Raw genomic sequence first — 20022 nt, forward strand, 5'->3', positions numbered from 1 at the left:
TAGAAAAAATCTGTATTTCATAGCTCACCACTAACTACAAAAAGAACATGTAACTAAGGCCACTTGCAGATGTTAAACCTCCTTCATTCTGTCGCAGAGCACTGAGGTGCCCTGCTCCTTTAAGGGCTGAAACTGCTAGGGAGAGAGCCCTAGCTCTCTCCCTAGCAGTCAATTGGGAGCCCCAGCTGCTGCTTACCAGGGCAGCCAGAGCGAGGTAGTTGGCCCGCACCTGCCAGCAGTCAGCTGACCAGAAGGGGCAGGGCCCAGCTCATATATAAACCCCAAGGCTGAGGCCAGGAAGGCAGTTTGCTGCCAGTGGTCAAGCGGGAAGGAGCCTGTCTCGGACGGCCAGAGCCGACTCAAGGTGATTTAGTAATTATTCGTTTGTTGGGCAGGCTGGTGAATAGAGAGGCGGACAAAGCCTAATGGTTGCAAAACTTTACTTACGCTGCTTGTAGCTGCGATGCAGATGGTCCGGTTGTTTGAACAACTATGTTAGTTGCTCCAGCTGGCAGGGCTCAGGCCAGCTTGTCTGTCCATAAATCAAGCCGGCGGGGAAAGGGTACGTCGGGGATTGCGCTCGGCGATGGGGAGAAGAATTGATAGGTGATCAGTCTATCGATCAGCTCAGCCACAAGTCAGATCTCTTTTTAAAAGCACTCTGCAGCATGCTCAAAGTTCTCCGACTTGGGCGGAAGTCGCACGAAATTTTAAACGGCTAGCAAGCCAATTACTAGCCGCCACGTAGGAATAATTTAGAACTGGCCAATAGCGGGACACAAATTTGCATTCGAATGGCGGGAACTCTCTTGCACCGGGGTTTTTCTGTTGCAACAGAAAACCTTTGCTGTGCAAGAGGCTCTCATGTGGCGGGAAAATTCCATCGTGCCGAGGCACCAAAATCACTGGGTTGTGACAGAGCCCTCCTAGAGGGAGCTAGGGGAAGAGGCTTGAGGGCGAGTCTAGCTTCTGGGAATGCCGGGGCAAAGTTTGATTCTGTTAAAGGGGTGGAGCACAACGGGAATTTATGTGTTATGTTATAGCCCAGGGGCTTATGTTTTGTTTGTTGTTTCATAACCACCGGTGGTTTGGATGAAGCTATTTGGGGAAGGAGGAGGCCTCACTGGGGGGGACCCCAGTGCCAGAGAGGGCGTGGCATTTGGGGCGCAGAGACCCTGGCACCAGAGAAGACGCAGCATTTGGGGGGGCACAGACCCAGTCGCCAGTGAGGTGCAGACACAGGGCTGCGGAGAGCCCAGAGAGGACAAGGGGGCCAAATCACAGCAAGGCCTAGACCGGACAACATCAATGCCATCTGCGAGGCTTGGGGCGTGGTAAAGAGGTGGTTGGAGCCACGCATATAGCCCATTAGGCTGGGGTGTCCCGGGACACCTATTTTGAAATGGGACCCACAAGGGATCTGGGACCCACGGGGTTCAGGGAAGTCCATCAGGACCATGCTCAAGTAAGCTTAAAGGCAGTCTCCCTACTCCTTACCATTACATCAAGATGTGGCGGGCGAGAATAGAGGGTGCCCATCATGCCGAACTGGCATGGTTGAGGGGCCGTAGGGGTAACATGGCCATCCTTGAGGACCCCATCCCGTGACACTCCTCCAAAAATAGCACTTTAAACTTGGTGTGCTCCTGCACCGAGTCCAGCACATGCCCAGAAGAGGCAGCACATTAGTTGGACTTGGTTCACCCAATATCCATATAGATCAGGCATTGTAGTGGGGCTTTTTGGCACTTTTATGTAGCTTATTCACTCAGCTATTAGGTAAAAGTGCCAAAAAGCCCTGCTGAAGCGCCCAATCTATACAGACGTTGCAAAGTCAGGTCAAAGTAACGTGCTACTTCTTCCAGTAAAGCTCAGGGGATGGGGGTTTTGTTTTATTGTACTCATTTTATTTTAACGTCTGCAAGGAACCTAAGTGGTTAAATCACTCAAAATCCAATATTCACTCAGCATGTCCCCTTTTGAACTTTAGTATTTACTACCCACAACAAATGGACCTCCATTCTCCTCTTGAGCTATCTGCAGGCAGAACTAACTTTGATCCTACATACAAAAAATTTTAATTAATAACATATTAATGTATAATAAATTAATTATGATGCTTTAATAATAATCTAAATATAAAGACATATATGCAGATAGAGATCTTGGTCCTCAGTTGCGGGTTAAAGTATCACACAGTAAAGGGCCTTTTAAAGTGGATAGAAATTACATTTATTTGCATTTAGAAAATTATATTATTTCAATTTAAAAGTTTAAGCCAAATTTAGAATATTCAGCAAGACTATGGATCACTCATTCATACCTAATTTCTAAAATATTATGGAAAATCTCTCTCTCGACCACCAGACCCTATCTGCTTGCACATGCCAATACAAAGCCAAGCACAGAACCACATATTCTCAGTGCTCTTCTGATTCAAGTAAGTGAAAAGATTTGGAAGTATTTCAATTAATGTTTGGCAGTTGTTCCACTAGTTAAATTAAGACAATTCACAGATCATACTAAAAATAATTCAGTGTTCTTGTTGGTACCAATAATAGCCATTATTTTTTATTGTTCAGACAACTCTGTTTAGGCTGCATAGCTCTTTCAAGGTGCTGTAGTGAGTGAGTGTTACAGCAAATATAAATATAGCTAAGAAATATTGTATAAAATTTTTGGTTTCATATGATAGAATGAGAAATTTACAAATGATTTACCTGTCCTTTGTTTCTTTCACCATTACAGAATGCTTCACCATTTATATCACCTGCTACTGAAAGCACTTATAAAATGTGCCTGGGCAAGTCCTATTATATGAATGGAACTGGACATTGCCTCTCTCACTAGGTAAGAGAAAACTGGCCTTGCAGTATGTGATGGTGTGCAACATGCAGCAGTATCAACAGAAGCTAACACTTATTAAGATTGCAAAGTAAGGCTCTCAAAAGCTAGGAAATGCTGGAAATTAGTTTGCCCATTCAACCTTTACGCAATTATGTAGGATGCCATCTATAATCACATTATCATGTGCTATTTTTTCCCTCAGTTTTCCTGTCTTGTTCTGTGAAGAGGGCGCTGGATGGGGATCACTTAATGAGCAACTTGCCAATATTTTGTTTTCTCCTTATTGTGTATAGCCAGGCATTATTTGATATATACAACCTTCAAACTCTGCTTTAAAGAGATCATCACTACAGTGTTTTAATGTTTCACAAGCACTCTTCATCAGAAGGGTAACGGGTGATATTGTAAAGGGACATATTTTGTCCCCTTTTTCACTGGGGAGCTGAGCACAAAAAGTTTGAGATCAAAAGACCTAGGTTTAGGCACCCAGTTTCAGACATCCAGGGTCTGATGTTTTCAGATTATATATCATTACTACATTTAAAGCTCAGCACCTCTGCAAACCAGATTCCATGACATCAAATCAGGCAGGCCACAAATGAACAAGGGGAAGCAAATTATACTTGCAATGTTCATTCTAGCATTTCCTAACCCTGGAATGTTTACTTTACAATCAAAGTAAAGGCAGGGTGTGAGAGCAAGGGAGTTGGTAGGGTAGGACAGTCACAAACATTCTGTGAGAGTGAGGAATAGGTAGAGAGTGAGAGTAAGTAGGTGCAAGGGGGTGGGACACAAGGGAAGCCCACAGCAGGCAGCCTGCATTCACTGCTACCCCCCCACGGACTCCACTTGGCTCTGCTCTAGTCATGCCACTGGGACAGGGGGCACATCATCTTAGACCCCCGGCAAAAATAAAAGTTGGCACACCTATGCCCCCAAACACCTCCAGATTCTAAAGCAACCCCCCACATCCATTTTTGCCCCACTGCATCTCACCTAGTAGAGCTTCCTTTCTGCTCAACCCAACCTTGCTTCCCAAGCCACATTCACTACCTCCATAAAGAAAACAATTTCCCCTGCCAATAATATTTCTTGGAGAACAGACTTTGAAAGGCTTTATGAGAGAACATAGTGAGGAAGAATTTGAAACATGAAAGGAAAACTGCTTTCCCATTCCTACCCACTCCCACTCTTCTCCCTATCATCCAGAAGAGTCCCCTGTGTCCCACCCTCTGCTGATGGGCAGACATGGGGTGCCTCACCATGGTGGCGTAGCTGGCATGGGGCTCCTGTGGGGAGGGCAGTAGGCCAGGGAGCCTGGAGCCCACAGTGGACAAAAGCCGATAAATTCAAGCATGAGTCCTCACAAAGAAATCCATTTAGCTCCTCAGACCTAGAACTGTTAGAGCTCCCAGAATCTCTCCTGCCCTTGCCACCCTTTTATTCTATACCCAATTCCCAGTCTCAGTTTTCTTCTATCCTCTCCAGTCTCAGTCTCCTTTCTTCAGGATCCTTGTCCAAAATCACTCCTCCCTTCATCCCACAAGTGATTTATCCTTTCTGCATTTCAGATGAAGCAATCCTGTCTCCACACTGCATGGGCATCAGCACAGACAGCACTAAGATCACAGGAGAGAGGCTCTCTACTCTTGGTGCTAGTATTTGGACGTGAACTAACCCACAGCACCTTAAGACTGTTTTTGTAGGTATAGTTCACTGACCTCTGTGTTGGAGCATGCCTGCGTGGACAGAGTCTTAAGGCAATTAAGGTGCAAAGCTCTAGCAAATCTCTATTGAGCATGTGAGAATGGAATCTGTTCTAATATTTATAATCTACCAGATGTGCATAAATTTGGCTAGGGACTGAAGGAGGGTCAATAGTCACTGACATGAAGGCTAACACCCTGCCAAATTTCAAGTTTTTCCTCCAAAGTATGGGGAGTCGACTTATAATAAGATATGGGATTGCCAGTGTCTATTTTAAGACCATTTGAATTGGTCTGTGTCCTGTTGGTCAGACTGTGTGTACGTGTGGGGCTGAGGGGAGGAGATAAAACAACCCATGCTTCTAAATTGTTGTTCCTGGGCCCTGTAGTTAAGCAAAATTAGCTTTGATTTTGATGAGAATTTTTCTCAATGGCAGCTACAGGGTCAGAATGAGCAACATTTTTTAGCAGATCAGTCAGAAAAAGTTACAGGAAAGTCTGCAGTTTTCTGTTTTCATATAGGCTGTTTCTGAGTGTTGTCTGCTATGGGCCAGGTTCCAAGTGATTTTAGTGGGCTTTGCGTTGGGTTCTATCAGACCACTGGTATATAAAGGACTGTTTGGGTTACCCCCGAGGTTGTTTTTATAAGTAGGAGTGGCTGATTTGCATTTTCCTATTCCTAAGAAGGAAAGCTCATGCATTGTTAGAGAAGAGCTATAAACTACCAAGAAGTGACCTCAGATGACAGGTATATCATGCACTTTCATTCTGTTCACTTACAGTATTTACAACATCTCCCCATTAACGTTTAGATTTTTACAACTATTAATGACCCTTTTATCAGAGCAGCAATAACCAGTAAATCTATTGTGGCTTTTATTGCTCTGCTTGTGACACATAAAAGGCCTGATTTATAACATGTCATGAATGGTGAAGAGTATTTTCAGCACCATAAAACTTCTAATCCAGTTGCAACAATAACTGTATGTTCGTATAAAGGCCACATTTCTATTGTTTTCAGAGAATTAGCTTTAAGTGGAATTCACCTGTAGGCAGCAATGAACTCTGTGCATTTAACTTGTTATGAAAAAGGTAAATCAAAGCTCAAAGCATGGATGCATCATGAACATTTTTCATTATTTTTACCTTGCACATTCACCAGTCACACTCCTGTATTTGTAGATACCACAATCAAATATCATCCCATGGACATTACAGTTTGCTCCAGTAACGTGACTATATTCTATCATTATAACTTTTTCTGAATGTATGTAGGACAACACCAGCCCATATAGAAAACATGGTCCCTATCCCAATTTGTTTACAGTCTAATTCAAATATATACAGTATGGTTTGGTCTCAGATACCTACACAAGACAATGCAAACAATGTTTCTTGGAGAATGGGCATTGAAAGGCTTTATGAGAGAACATAGTGAGGAAGAATTTGAAACATGAAAGGAAAACTGTTTTGTACATTAGAAGGCAGCTTCTGACTATCTCCAGCCCCATAAATGTCAAGGTCTTTAGCAGTCAAGAGAGGCTTAAAATCAGTCATTTTAACTCAGTTAATGTAAATTTTCAGTAGTGTACACAAAAATCAGTGTACCATTTCTGTAATTAATAATCACACAATATCAGAGTGTGTATCCAATTCCCAGTGCTACGCTGAAAATATATATTTAAGTTAGTTTTCAATTATAGTAACAGCCAAAGCAATAAGGATTTAAATTTACCCACTTGGCCAAGATTTCTAGCAAGCCCTTGCAACCTTTTACTGGTAAGTTTTCCTCTTTTGGACCTTCCAACTTCTGTAATTAAAAAACACTAAATAAGCCCTTTAAGATCCCGTGAAAATAAATTGTGAATAAAGGCAATATTGGTCTAATGGTTTATAGGTGCACACCTGTCTCTCTCTGTAGATATAGATTACTAATATTATGTGTGATACGCTTTCTGTAAGTTGTGGATGCTGTGTAAGGTTCCAGATATTCCTTTTGTTTATAAATTTGAATGGTTTTGGCACTACCTCCTAAATCAGAAGACGGTACTATTAATTATGGGCAAAGCATATTTCTGGCAATGGCTTCATTTGCCCTAGATCTGTATTTACATCCTTAATGCTAGATTTGGGGTGTGAGTCAAAAACCTTCTAATGGGAAGATTCCCCTTGATTTGAATGGATTTGGATCAGGCCCTTGTTGCCATTGAGCACAAAAAGGGGAGAGAACAAACTTTGTGCTTGGCTTATGTTGTTTTTCAAGTTTACTGTCTTTCAGCTCCCTATTCTTTTCTCCTTCACCCTGTCCCTTGCAAACACATTCTCTGCGATATCCTCCTCAACATCCCTTCTCCTAGTATTTTCCTGGCTCCTGCTGACCCTCTTCTCCTCAGTAGGACTATAAAACCAAGAGCTCCCTAAAGAACTTTTCATTAATGTAATTTATTAGTTAAATCATTCTTCTGACCTATTTCCCACTCAGCTAGAACATTTTCCTGTCCACTCAATGTAATTGGTGCATCACATGAGCTCCAGTGGCTGTGCTATATGGCCAGACATATATCACCAAGGCAGAGGATATTAGCAGAAAGGTGAGGGGTTTTCTTGGCACTCTGCCACCATGGATCAGACTGAATTTCTGTTCTAATTACTGATACATGCAGTCTCCTAAAGAGACATTGCAGTATTAATTTACACCTTATTCCTCACAGCTCTCTCAACTACAGTCAGCTGAAAAAAAATAGGGCTTTCACTATGGACTGGGGGTTCAATACTGCAGACCTTGAGTCATGTTAACAAGCTTCATTTTCTCACATTCCCTTGCTTAAGAATCCTACCACTTTGCAGGATCAGGACCTAGCAATAGAGGGTAACAAGGTGAAATCCTCCAATCTCACATTTTGGATAAGATGCATTATATTCTTTGTTCACTGTTGTAAACTAACTTGGAGTGCTCCTTGTAGGGGACAACTCCATCAACCTAGTTTTAGATGTCATCAGCTTCCCCAGTGAAACACAGCCTGACTGTTTTATATACTATGGAATTTCCTTTTGTATATAATAATGTGCTATCTGTTGATTCAAACTTCAAGGGAATCTGAAATATTAATCTTCAGTGAAAACTGTACCGTAGTTTCATTGCACAACATATTCACTTTAAATTTAAAAAAGTCTAAAAAAAAATCTATCTACAAGGTCAAAACTAAGTCTGGATCTTTGCCAACAGGCTGCCATTCTTCCCTTTTGTTGTTTTGCCTAGTAAAAGCCCTTCACATAATCAACATTCGCTATATTGTTTTCAATTGGCTTCCACCTTTTTGGACTCCTCCTCCCTTCCCTTATCCCCATGTGCTCCCCGCAAGAGGTAACCAAGGAAACCAGAAACCATAGCAACCAAAAGCAGTATAATTTGTCTCTGAGGAAAGAAGTATAAGCATGCAAAATCCCTTTAATGTTTATACCAAGCTAGTGGGTCCAAATATTCTCTTTCCCCCTCCTCTTTGCGAAAAACATTACACGCTTGATTTCTTTTGCAAAGACAACTTTGGTGCTGACAGTCTTGTGCAGCGTACAGGGTAATACTCACCTTCCACCACACTACAGAGATCCTGAGACTAGCAGTAACCCTGCATGTGTAGCTGCATAGAGGGATTCTCCACACACTCCAGAAAAATAAATATGACAACAGTCACCAGTAGCTAAATTACCCATTATGACAACTCCCATTCAAATCCTTCCTAACAACTTGCAAGCAATCAGTGGAGCAATGATTTTTAAGTAAAAGGGTTTTTAAGGCCCAGCTAGACAGCTTTGTCTGAGATGATCTAGTTGGGGCTGGTCCTGCTTTGAGCAGGGGGTTGGACTAGACCTCCTGAGGTCCCTTCCCACCCTAACTTTCTATGTTTCTATGAATGATGGCTGGGTTGGCTAACAGTTGGGAGGAGCTCACTTCTTTTAGAAAGCCAAAAAGTCAAATATTTCAGAAACATCAAGTTTACACATATGGTTTACAATACTCCATGTTCCATCACTGTCCCTTCAGCTTCCTCTCCTGGTCCCATCCTATTGTTTCTACACTCTGCATCTTACTCTGTCTCACCATCTTAGGACTTTATTTATATATCATGCAGCTTTTAATATATTTTTCCTCACAACAGTCCTGTGAGGTGGGGAAGTGCACTTATCTTCAGGTTACGCACAGAGGTGTGGAGGAATTAAGAGCCAAATCAAATGTCAAAAGTATTTAGGTGCCTAACAATGCCAATAGCTGCCTAATAAGAAAATTCCATTAACCCCCTCTCTGCAATTATAAACACCTACATACCTTTGAATGGCAAGTCCTCAGTGATTTGCCAGGGTCATAGAGCAGTAGTTCCACCCCCTTTGGACCCAACACACTCCTCACTGAACTCAAAGCACCCCCATAACTTTGTGAATTAAGGGACACCCCATTTAAAAAAAATTAATGTATATATTACAGTGCTTACCTACTTGCAGAAGGGCCAGGCAGTGGGAGTGGAGAATTGGCCAGACAGGGACCAGCGTGAACCTATACTTACCTCCTCGCACCTTGAGGCAACCTTCAAAGGATCTGGTGGCATCCAGGATGCTACGACACTCTAGTTGAGAATCACCGTCAAAGAGAGAGTCTGTAGTAGAGCAGGGAAGAGTGGGTGTCCCATATCCCAAGCTCATGCCCCAATTCTCTCTCTCTCTCAGATTTTACACATTCCAGAGGAGGGACCATTTTTCCGTGGGGTTATGTACAAACTGACTCTGACTAAGACTACATCAGTAATTCCCAAAGGGCATGCCAGGGCACAGTAGTGTGCCACAAGAGCAATGGAAGTGTTCCATGAAATCCCCCTGTATGATGAGGTTAATGCTCTCCTTTCTCATCTGGCACCCTGTGTCAGACCCAGCTACTCCAGTGCAGCACTGGTGACAGACTAATTAGCCCAGCCTCTCAGAATAACTAGTTCATGTTGTACACAGAAACACAGCTAATTAACCAGGGACTGGCATAAGGGAAGTGCTGCACAAAAAAGTGGATGGTGTTTGTTGCAAGAAAGAGGAGTATAGACCTTAAATCAGGGATGGGCAAAACACAGTCTGCAGGCTGGATCTGGCCCACTAGCCCATTCTACCTGGCCCACAGGGCCCCTAAAACATTTAGAAAATGAATATTTATCTGCTGCTGGCTGCCTGTCAAAGATGACAGGAGCCAGGGGCAGTAGGAGCCAGAGGAAGCCGGCAGGACTCAACAGCCCAGAAGCAAGGCCCACAGGGCCTGGCCCAGCCCTGCCCCTAGTCCTCTCCCACACCTGCTTCCCTACCCGGAAGCCTCCTGCTTAGCAGAGCCTTCTGGCCTGGGCCCCTGGGGCTGTTCCTGACTCCTTGCACCCGAGAGGGAAATTCAGATAAGAACACGGTGGGGAGGGAGGCAGGGGAGGACTTTGGGTGATCACCCCAGTTCTTGGGGCCTGGCTGGGCCAGCTCCTGCCGAATCCTGCAGTCCGGCCATACAGCTCGGAGCCACATGATGCCGGAGTGGCCAGCAGCCAGTAGGAAAGTGTGGAAATGGCAGCTACAGGCAGGAGGCAGTGGCAGTGAGCAGGTCCATGGGAGCGCAGTGACAGCTGGGCAGAAGTGTGGGGCCCATGCTGGTGTCCCAGGGCCAACATCAGCAGGGCCCAGAGTGGGGCTGTGCTGGGGGAGGGCAGGGGTCCCGCGCTCCTGCCACGCCATTCTGGGCCCTGCTGGCGCTGGCCCCAGGACACTGGTGTGGGCCCTGCACTTCCATGGGCCCACTCACTGCCCCTTCCCCCCTCCTGTAGCTGCCATTTCCCCACTTTCCTGCCAGCTGCCAGCTGCTCCAGGAATCAGGGCCAGGAGTGGGAGGGTGTGTGTGTGTGTATGTATGTTCATAGGGTGAGTCCCACAAGCACACCCCACCATACACATGCACCACAACCCCCTTATACTGCCATCTACACAGCCCCCCACACCCACACCCCCTCACACACCTCAGCCACCCTCCTCCACAGACAGTCCCCCCACAAACCCCATACCCACCCACACCCCCCATATCCACACATATCCACATGCTCCCTCACCCCACACCCACACCCATCCCCCTATAAACACCACACATCCCCCCAGACCCTCCCCCTCACCCCACATACCCACACACCCACAGCCCCAAACAAACCTATACCAACCCCCCTTCTCCCCCCACCCCCTACAACATACAAAAGTAAGACTTGATTTTAATCTATTGTGCGATCACCTCTACGTACACTGCACAAACACATGTAAATCAGGACAAAAATATTTTTTGAAATCAAATTAATGAATGTTGTAGGTAGTCACTTTTTAGAATATAATTTGGTATTTTTCTGGTTCTGAGATGGCAAACCCCCTTGCTGAAAGGAGTACTTACAGGGGCAAAGGGAGAGACTTTTGGTGGCAAAGGTCAAGGATTAGGGGGCGGGACTTCTGGTCACAAGATGGTGACCAGGGCATGGGGCAGGCATCCCTTGACCACTTGCCAAACTCGGTAAGCAGCCTTCCACCCAAAATAATTGCCTGCCCCTGCCTTAAATGCATCTTAAAAGTTAAGTTTCCCAAATAGGTTGTCTTGATGGTTTTAAAGTAATTTTTTGTGCTAGATGAAGCCTGGAAGACAAGCTTTGACTTGTAGCCCAGATCCAAACTAGAAAGATGACTGACTTTGATTTGATGGCTGTATTGTTCTGTTTTAAGTATTACTGATACTAGCTTAGCTCTGGTAATGTGTGTTCTTGTTTGTATTTTTGTTTGCTAGTTTTAATGCCACTTATGAAAGTACTATCATGTTTCTTCCAGCAACGTGGGCTTGCACCTGTTAGGACCTGGATGGATACCAGCTAGTCAGTCTAAAAGCCTGATCAGCTCCTGCTAATTTGCCTGTGATTCTCAGATTTTAAATTTGGGTAATAAAAATTGAGTGCATTTGCAAGTAGTGCCCAGATGGGGGTCAGTGTATGTTTGTGCTCTCCAGGGATTTTTCAGAGTTTAAAGAGATGTTGTCCTACCTCTGGTCTTGGTTAGGGGGCCAGCAGCCTTCTGAACTTCTCTCACAGGGCACCACATGCTCAGCCAGGAGCCACTTGCTTCATCACATCAAGGTATTTCTGAAGTTCAAAGTTAAGGTATTGGTCTCTAATTAGTTGTTCTGCCCACTATACACCCAGGAAACCAACTTCAAGCAAATGAAAGACACCTCACCAAAAACACCTAGGACAACATAGAAGATGGAAAGATAAGGCACATTGTTTTCATAGTGCTTTTGAGGTTAGGTGAAACAGAAAGGATGGCAGTTTGTCCAGGCACAGCACAAGGATGGGTAAGGAGGTCTGATGGAGGTTGATTTCTTGGACTTGGAAATTCTAGGTGAAGCCCAACGTGGGCTTCCACACAATAACCAACAGTCCTAAAGTAGCCTAGACTGAGAAAAGCGAGGGGAAAAAAAGCAGGACAAAAACTGCCCTGGCACAAAGAGATAAGAGATATCCATATATTCCATGTGTCCACTCTGAATCAAAGAGTCCTACTTTGAGCACCTGTTGTGTGGTGTCTTTCCCAGTTCGGGAATATGTTGGTGGGCTCCGGTGGGTGAGACCTGCTCAGTCTCATGTTTCCTGGGATATACTATTGCTGTGTTATAGACAAGCTGTAAGGTAGATTTATTTTTGGCATGTGCAGAGATCAGTGAGTAGGTAGTGTGTGTGCCCTGCCCCCCCCCGGGGCAAATTTTCTGCCACCTACTCCATGAAAAATTAATTTGCTTCTATGGTGCGGAGGGATGGATAAGGTCCTCTATAAAAAAAAATATAGGTGACTTGATATCCTGTAGAGATTCTATAAGAAATGACTCCCATTCAGCACGAGACAGTGAATGCCATCTGCCTATTCATGAAATCCTCAATGAAATCCGTTCTGCCACTTACCCAATTGAAGGGGGAACATATCGCAAAGTAAAAGACCATTAACTGCAGTTTACCTCAGTCACAGTGTAGTAAAGTGCTGGTCCCAGGGGGTGGCTGTGACCACCCCCCACCCCCCAGTGGCTGCTTGGCCGCAACCTGGTCTGCCCTTCTGAAGAACCCTCCCCTTTGTTTTCCTGCCACATCTTGATGTATTAGTCCTTAAGGGAAAGGAGGCTGCCCCAGGGCTCTCCAAGCCTGGCTTGCTCACTGGCTTAAGGGCTAATCATGTGTCTCAGGGAACCCATATATGCTTGTTAAGGCTTGACTTTCTCTGCCTCAGCCCCCTCTTTCTATTGGCTGGTTCCTATGGTCTATGCCCACGGCACCAGACCCAGGTCCCAGCCTTGTCTTGGCCTCTGGGCTCTCTGACCCCAAATGCTGTCCTGCTCTGGGCTCTGCTTGCTTACTCTGCCTTAAGCCTGCCCCAGCAGGGCTCAAGGTGATCACATGCCCCTAGGGCACTACTGGGACCTCCAAAAACCACCCCTCACAGTCCCAGTAAACTATCGGTATAACTTAAGATGCAGCAAGCAACCACTTAACACAAATTTTCCCTTCCTAGTCAACAAACTTTTAAAGGAAAACAGCATGCTACTGCTTTAAAAAAATTAAAACCTTCCATCTCCTATCAGGGTAGGTAAGCAAACACCCATGGCAGCCCTCCCTGGGTATGAACATAACCCCCAGCTCTGGGTTACATCCTTCTGTAGGCTCTCAGGGTCTTGCTGGTAGTTCCCAGGAAGCTCAGGAGTCCACCAGGAGCTCCCTTGAAGTTTTCTGGGCTAGGAGCTCCTTCCCCTTCAGCTTGCAGGGCTAGACTGCCCTGTTCTTGTTCAGGGCTTGTGTTTATATGGCTCCCTGGCCACTAGCCCCTGCTGGTCACCTGTCTCCCAGAGCTGCCACAGGTGGTTTCTGATTTGGTTTGGTGGAGTAGTTTCAGCAAGGCCCCTTGCTACTGGGACCTGCTGTGTTTCTAGGTAAGGTGTTGCTGTCACTGCTGGCTCTGTGATAAGTATTTGTTTGAGTCTTTTCCACCCTTAAGTCTGCATTTGAGGGCTTGTCTGGCCAGCAGGCCCCAGAGTTTGCTCCCACTCCTCAGCAATGGGGTAAGGGCTCCGTTACACACAGCCAGATATTCTAGATCATGACATGACTTTTATGTACTAAACAGGACCTGTCCACACTGTCTGCAAATAGAAACATCGGGTATTTTTGCATGTGCTTCTGATGCAGTACCAGGCACTTTTAATTAGTGAGCCATGCTAATTAAAAGCATCCGGCGCTGCATTGGAAACAGGTGTATCAGTGGCACAGTGCACATCAGCGCTGAGAAAATGGCAGCGGTGTGCTTTGAACTAAATCACATCAAATGTGTTTTCGTTCAAAGCACATTGCTGCCATTTTCTCAGTGCTGATGCGCACAGCACCTCTGATACACATGATGCACAAGGCTGCCAGCGCATGTCAATTTACATGCTCGAGCAGGCTCAATTAATCGAGTGTGCTCCGACATGCTGGATTTCCAGTCCGTTGGAACAGGCTTCCCATATATGTGTACGTCTGGATTCAGTCTGGATAAGTAGAAAAAAGGAAATAGTTTGCACACCATGCAGTTCCAGACAAAGCCATTCATACAACCTATGGGGACAGGGCACTTTTGCTAACACTTTATTACCATCCTTTTTCCAGGAGACTAGAGCTCCTCGATAAACTGGTACCTGGCCCTGACAGTGAATCCTCGAGTAGTGAAGCGCTATTAGAATAACAGCCCTTACATCCACCAGAATACCAAATGCCCTTCCTGCAGCCATTCTTGACATGAGATTTGGTTGTCTGTTCCGAAGTGATGGACATGTATAATATGCATCCTTCCAGTTGTAACAGGATATCTCTGACAAGGTAATGTCCCCTTGCTTTCTTCAGGATATACAAACTTCTTCCTTCTAGATCATGTTTCCTAAGAACCACCTACATCTAATTTTTCATAAGATCTCTGATATTATATGAGGTCAGAGATAATCTGTCTACTCAAGACCAGTCAGCTTTCAGACCACTCCTGAGCAGAGCTGGTTTGGAAGCTGGGTGGGTTCCCTGGCATTATATTCCTTCCCACAAGCACAGCCATCTGGACAAGACATAGGTGCTTCACATGCTTAAGTATCAGTTACATGTCTTTAAGAAGAGATCCTTACTAACCACCAGGAACTCTGGGAAGTTTTGTGCTTATGCCAAGAAGCCTGAGAAATCACCACCTTTGCCTAGTTCTGTGTGCCACCCACAAACACACCCTTGCCACAACCCCAACTGGCATATTCTCTCTCACTTGTTTATTCTCTAACTTACCTAATTGACTCATCCCAAACACAGCTGATCCCAGAGATGCACAGAGTGTACACACACAGTGCCTCTCCCATCCCTGGATGCACTGCAGCAGCCAGAACCCTGATGCCAGGATTGTCAGCAATAAAATACATTTCTCTTTCTGAAACTGGACAATATAAGGACTCAGAATTGGTTGCAGTATAATGAGGAGGGGTAACTGAGTGTGTGCATGCTGAGGGGAAGGGGAGGGACTCAAGGAAAGGAAAAACGAGTATGGGAGCTTCTGGAAAAGGACAAGAGTTGAAATCATCACCACCTGCTCTCACACTTGCAATAAAGTATGCCACACTGGCCCATATCCTGCATTTTGCTTATGATGATGAGAAAAAGGAGCAACCTCTATAAAAGTCAGGACATAATATATGGTGTAACTCTTACAAATCTCACTCTTGTTCTGCTGGGATTCCATAAATACTCTTTTTTATGCCAGTGAAGCTGACACTTCACAGCACTTGATTAGAACAGAATAATTATTGTGGTACCCAGTAGTGCCTCAACAAGGAGGGATCTGTCATCACTTCCATTAAGAATTCCATTTCTCACTGGTTCTGAGATCACCTATTTTAAGTCTCTTGACTAGGCACTCAAGCTCCTTGGCATTATCATCATTATTATTTTAACTAAACTGTGTTGAAATTAGTTCGTCTGTATCTGGCTGAGAGAGAAATGAGAAGCTGAGCAAGGTAGGGAGAGCTTCCAGATATTTTTCTGGAACAAAAATAGCCATGTTTTGAAAACAGAAACTTTTCCTTCATGTCCTTGATTGCTTCAAGAAATTGCAAAGAAAAAACACAAGTGCAATAACCAGATTATGGTAGAGCCAAATCCCTCTCCCTCACTCACAGGAGGGGCTCCATTAGAGACAACATGGCTATCTGTGCCAGTGAGCAGGGATGGAGCAAGGGTGAGGGATGCAGTGGTCCAGTTGCACCCCACTTTTGATTCCTGTTCCACCCAAACTTTAAAACCTGCTCCACTCCTAAAACAACATCATTCCAAAACTACAATAAAAGTATTACAAAATTTGACTGATGCCTAGCTTTATACTAAGCTTATTGTGGCATCTCAGCAACTTCCTATTAATATAAAATAGACTTGTGTGGTTAAACACTTATATGTCACTTTTACAATACCATTGAGGGCCTGATTTGTTCTTAGTTCTATCAGTTTTATATCAGTGCAACTCCCTGTCTTAAGTAGATTTTTTCCTGCTTTACACCAACATGGCAGACGTGGCTCATCCATTTCTATCCTGGTATAATACAGCTGAGACCAAGAAGATCATTCATGTTAACAGACTTCCATGTATGGTTTTAGGCATCACTGATCTTGCTTTGGGACAAGGGGACAACTAGATGTCTTCCAAGCTTATTTTCTAAGATTCTATGATTCCATGCTGCCCCCACCCCCAGATGGTTAGCTACATATTAGTCTCTGACAACCACCTCCCTGTGGCATACAAATGGTAACAACAATATGGCTACTGCCAGAGGCAGCCTCCCAAACAACAATATTATATCTTGATTTTCAAGCCATTTTAGGCAGTTTAGGCATAGCACTGTCCCAACACACATTCAGACTAGTGTGGTGTGCAAAAATAAGAGTTCTATTTTCTTGACTAGTCATTTCTTTCAGCAATTAAACTGGAGGTAGGAACCAATACCAGGAGTGAGACAGATTCTGCAATCATGAGCTATGAAGGTATTTCATATATTAAATGGGACTGGGATTAAATCCATGCTACAGAGATATTGCCTGCACAGTCTACTCATTCTTGTAAATGTTGAGGTTTATCTTGCTGCTTGTTGTAAACCTAGCAGTTCCATTTTTGTTCTTGGCACAACAGTCCAGCTTGCTTTGTGAAGTCATAGTAAGACATCCAGAAAAACTATCGTGTGATCTATGAACCACTACAGTATGAACCTGCATTCCAATGTCTCCTGAGAGCTTTCTTGAATTACTCGAGTTTTTCATCTAGCAGTCCTTACTCATGGGAGTAAAGAGAGGTCTGGGGGGGTCAAGCCTAGATACTCTAACAAATTGAAGGGCCCATTCTCAGCATCTTAAAGCCCTATCTTTAAACTGTGCCTGCTGTTTCTTCCTCTGTTAATTTTTCTTGCCCAGGGGCAAGAACCCCCTGTTCTTTTATTTTTGCATTTAGACAAGGAAATATTATGTGGCATTTCTTTTAGGCAGCCCTACTCCCTGCCACTCTGACTGTCACCATGCCGGTGGGAGGCACACATGAAAGAACCAGCCTTAAAGAAAATGAGCTGCTACTGTTGTACATTTTGAAATTGAACACATTTTAAAGCTCAGAGTCTCATGAAAAAAGAAACATGCTTTCATTTTAGCCCCTACCCCCACTGGTGCTCTGACAAGCAGTGACATTCATCTAGGTTGAATCAGCTGCAGGAGGCAAAGCTGAAAGACTTTTGATTTCCCTAGTTACAAAAGTACAAACAGTAGCATGGGGTTTCTCAGTGCATTCTTTGTTTGGCTCTGGAGAAGTACAAGCTGGCTGGATACAGGTGAAATTTCAGCTTTCACTGATCCTATAGCACAAGGATTAGCCAATGCTTGTTTTTACACATTTCATTTAAAATAAATAAATATCATCCCTGGGAGAAGTCTCCAGCCACATGAGCCCATTCCAGCTCTAGGGAAAAGTGCTCAAGCAAACTCCCCCTCCCCTGGGGTCTAAAACAGTCAAGGGACTTCTGTGCATACCTTGCCTCTGAAAATCACTTATCCCTATTGCTGTTGAACCAAATTTGCTAATCTACCACCCATATGGTAAAGCCCATTTTGTTTTCCTAAGTGTTTGGGGGTGGGATATTTTAAGGGCTATTGGTAATCTTTAAGGGTTATATGACTTTTATTATTCCAAAAGTTATATATATTGAGTGGGTTATTTGCTAACTACACTGTGAATACTGCAGTTAGCATCCTAGCTGTATTGCTTACAGCCCAGGATAGGTGCTTTTAAGTCAACTAAAATAATGATAAATAAACTCATTGGACTAAAATCCCTTTTCATGTGAGCAGGCAGAATTCCTTGGAGGCCAGTGGTTTTGCATCCATGTATGGAAGTGGTGAATTGGCCCCATTATTCCCAACTGTAGGTGCACTTGTCCTAAGGCCAGAAAGAAAGATGCTATCACTATCATTACTAGAATTAATGACCAATTCAACCACAAACTAAAAACCTGGATCTAAACCAGGCTAGACATGATGTGCAGGAAGACTTTTAAAAAATTCAACCTGAATGCAAATCCATTTGCAAACAGTTCTTATTTAATAATGTGCCAAACTAAAACCTGGCAATCGAACAAGCTCAGCCATTTGGGGTGTTTAGATTCTTGATCCAATTTGAATTTTACAGCTAAGGCACATCTCTAATTAGCACTGAGATATTTTCAGAAATGCCTTGAGAAAATCTCCTCCAAAGAGTAAAACAGATAGACTTGCTGGGGCAAGAGGGCTCTGTCCAACCCATACCTAGTGTTAGCTTATGCCTGTTGGCATGCATGAGCCCTTAATGATTACTTCTTTGGAAAGAATACTTAGAATTTATTTCAGACATTTTATCCCGAAGGACCTTAAATCACCTCACAAATCTTATGTAAACAACAGCACTGAAATGCAGCCATCTCTGGAATGGAGAGTGGCAGCCAGTTGGCATATATTCATCATACAAGAATAAGGGAAGGAGATATTTTTGGTCAAGGGCACCAGGGCCAACCCCTTCTGCTACAAAAAAAGTGCTTCAGAAGTTTTAAAGTACAGCTTTATTCTGAAAAGTGAAAAGTGATTGTTCCTAATTGGCAATAGATTTGTCTCTGGTACCCTAATACTCAGGCTGCCACATAGGGTGACTTAAGTAAATAAAAATAATTTTTGTTACTTTTTGTCCCTGCTAATACTGCAGAAATTACGCAGCCAAGATGGCATGAGCTGACTTCTATTCTGGTTTCTGCATCATCATCGGTCTTGTTTCTACCATAGAATCGTTATTCTTGATGATGAGAGAGCCAGAAAAAGCCAAGTGGGATTTTAATAGTTGCAGGCCCGGTAATACATGTCAAGTAAGCAAATTTGTTAGGAGTTAACCAGGAACAAAATAGTGCAACTGCACAATGCTCTGTGAAGAAGCTTTTCAGAACAGAATTCGTACTTTAATGGCCATTTATAGCAGGCAGGACCATACCTCACCCAAAATAACCTCTCAGCCAAATATAAAATACTCCATTTTGGTTGTGTCTACATGGCTGTAAACCGGACTGTATCCATGCATACAAATGATACTAATTCATTGCAACAACAGAACTGGCAAATTGCTATAGTGTTCTTAATCCTCTTGGAATCAGCAATTTCACATCTGAGTAAGTTACATTGTACTAATGGCCCCCGGTCACATCTGTTCTCCAAGTATTTTGGCAGCCCTCCAGCTGCCTTCTCACACTGCTTGCTTGCTGTCCTGACCAGCTGGTTTCTTTACTTGAGTGGCTTCTAGTGCTCTGGATCATGGCGACTGAACACTGCCTCCCTATTTGGATACTGGCACACAATCTGGTTCTGCCCATTTGTGTTTGCAGGCTCCAGGAGTCAGCAGACCAGACAGTACACCTAGCATTTTTGATAGCCTTGTGTCACTCCTGGTTACTGTGCTTCTAATTGAGGTCCTTGCATTTCAAGGAGAGGCAAAAACATATACCACTGAGGGGTAAGGATATAGAAACTGATGCTTTTGAAGGGGCTGCTAATGGCTGGACCACCACATAGTGCCATGTTAAAACTAAGGATAGGAAACTGGCTTGCAAGAGGGAAAAGGACAAACACCAGGTAGCATCCTACCTACCTGTCCAGAGTATGAGGAATTGGACAAGATTTTGACACAGGTCATCAACATCAAGCTCCTTCCCTTCAGGCATGACCAACGGACAATAGGAAACCAAAGACTGTACAACATGCAACTTCTGGCATGAAGATGTGTCTGACCATCAGAAGCTCTTCAATGCACAGGAGCTGGCCAACAACATGTTCTAAAGGGTCTG

The 20022-nt window shown here is 44.1% G+C and overlaps 1 long non-coding RNA gene across 1 annotated transcript; it reads left to right on the forward strand.

The window, feature by feature from the left end:
- Positions 1-304: 304 nt before the first annotated feature.
- On the forward strand, positions 305-7907 carry LOC109285198 (uncharacterized). Its single transcript, XR_002092856.2, has 3 exons — positions 305-364; positions 2749-2850; positions 4419-7907. It is a non-coding gene; the product is annotated as an uncharacterized LOC109285198 (long non-coding RNA).
- The last annotated feature ends 12115 nt before the right edge of the window (positions 7908-20022 follow it).

Source organism: Alligator mississippiensis, chromosome 3 (assembly GCF_030867095.1).
Source record: "Alligator mississippiensis isolate rAllMis1 chromosome 3, rAllMis1, whole genome shotgun sequence".
NCBI lineage: Eukaryota > Metazoa > Chordata > Crocodylia > Alligatoridae > Alligator > Alligator mississippiensis.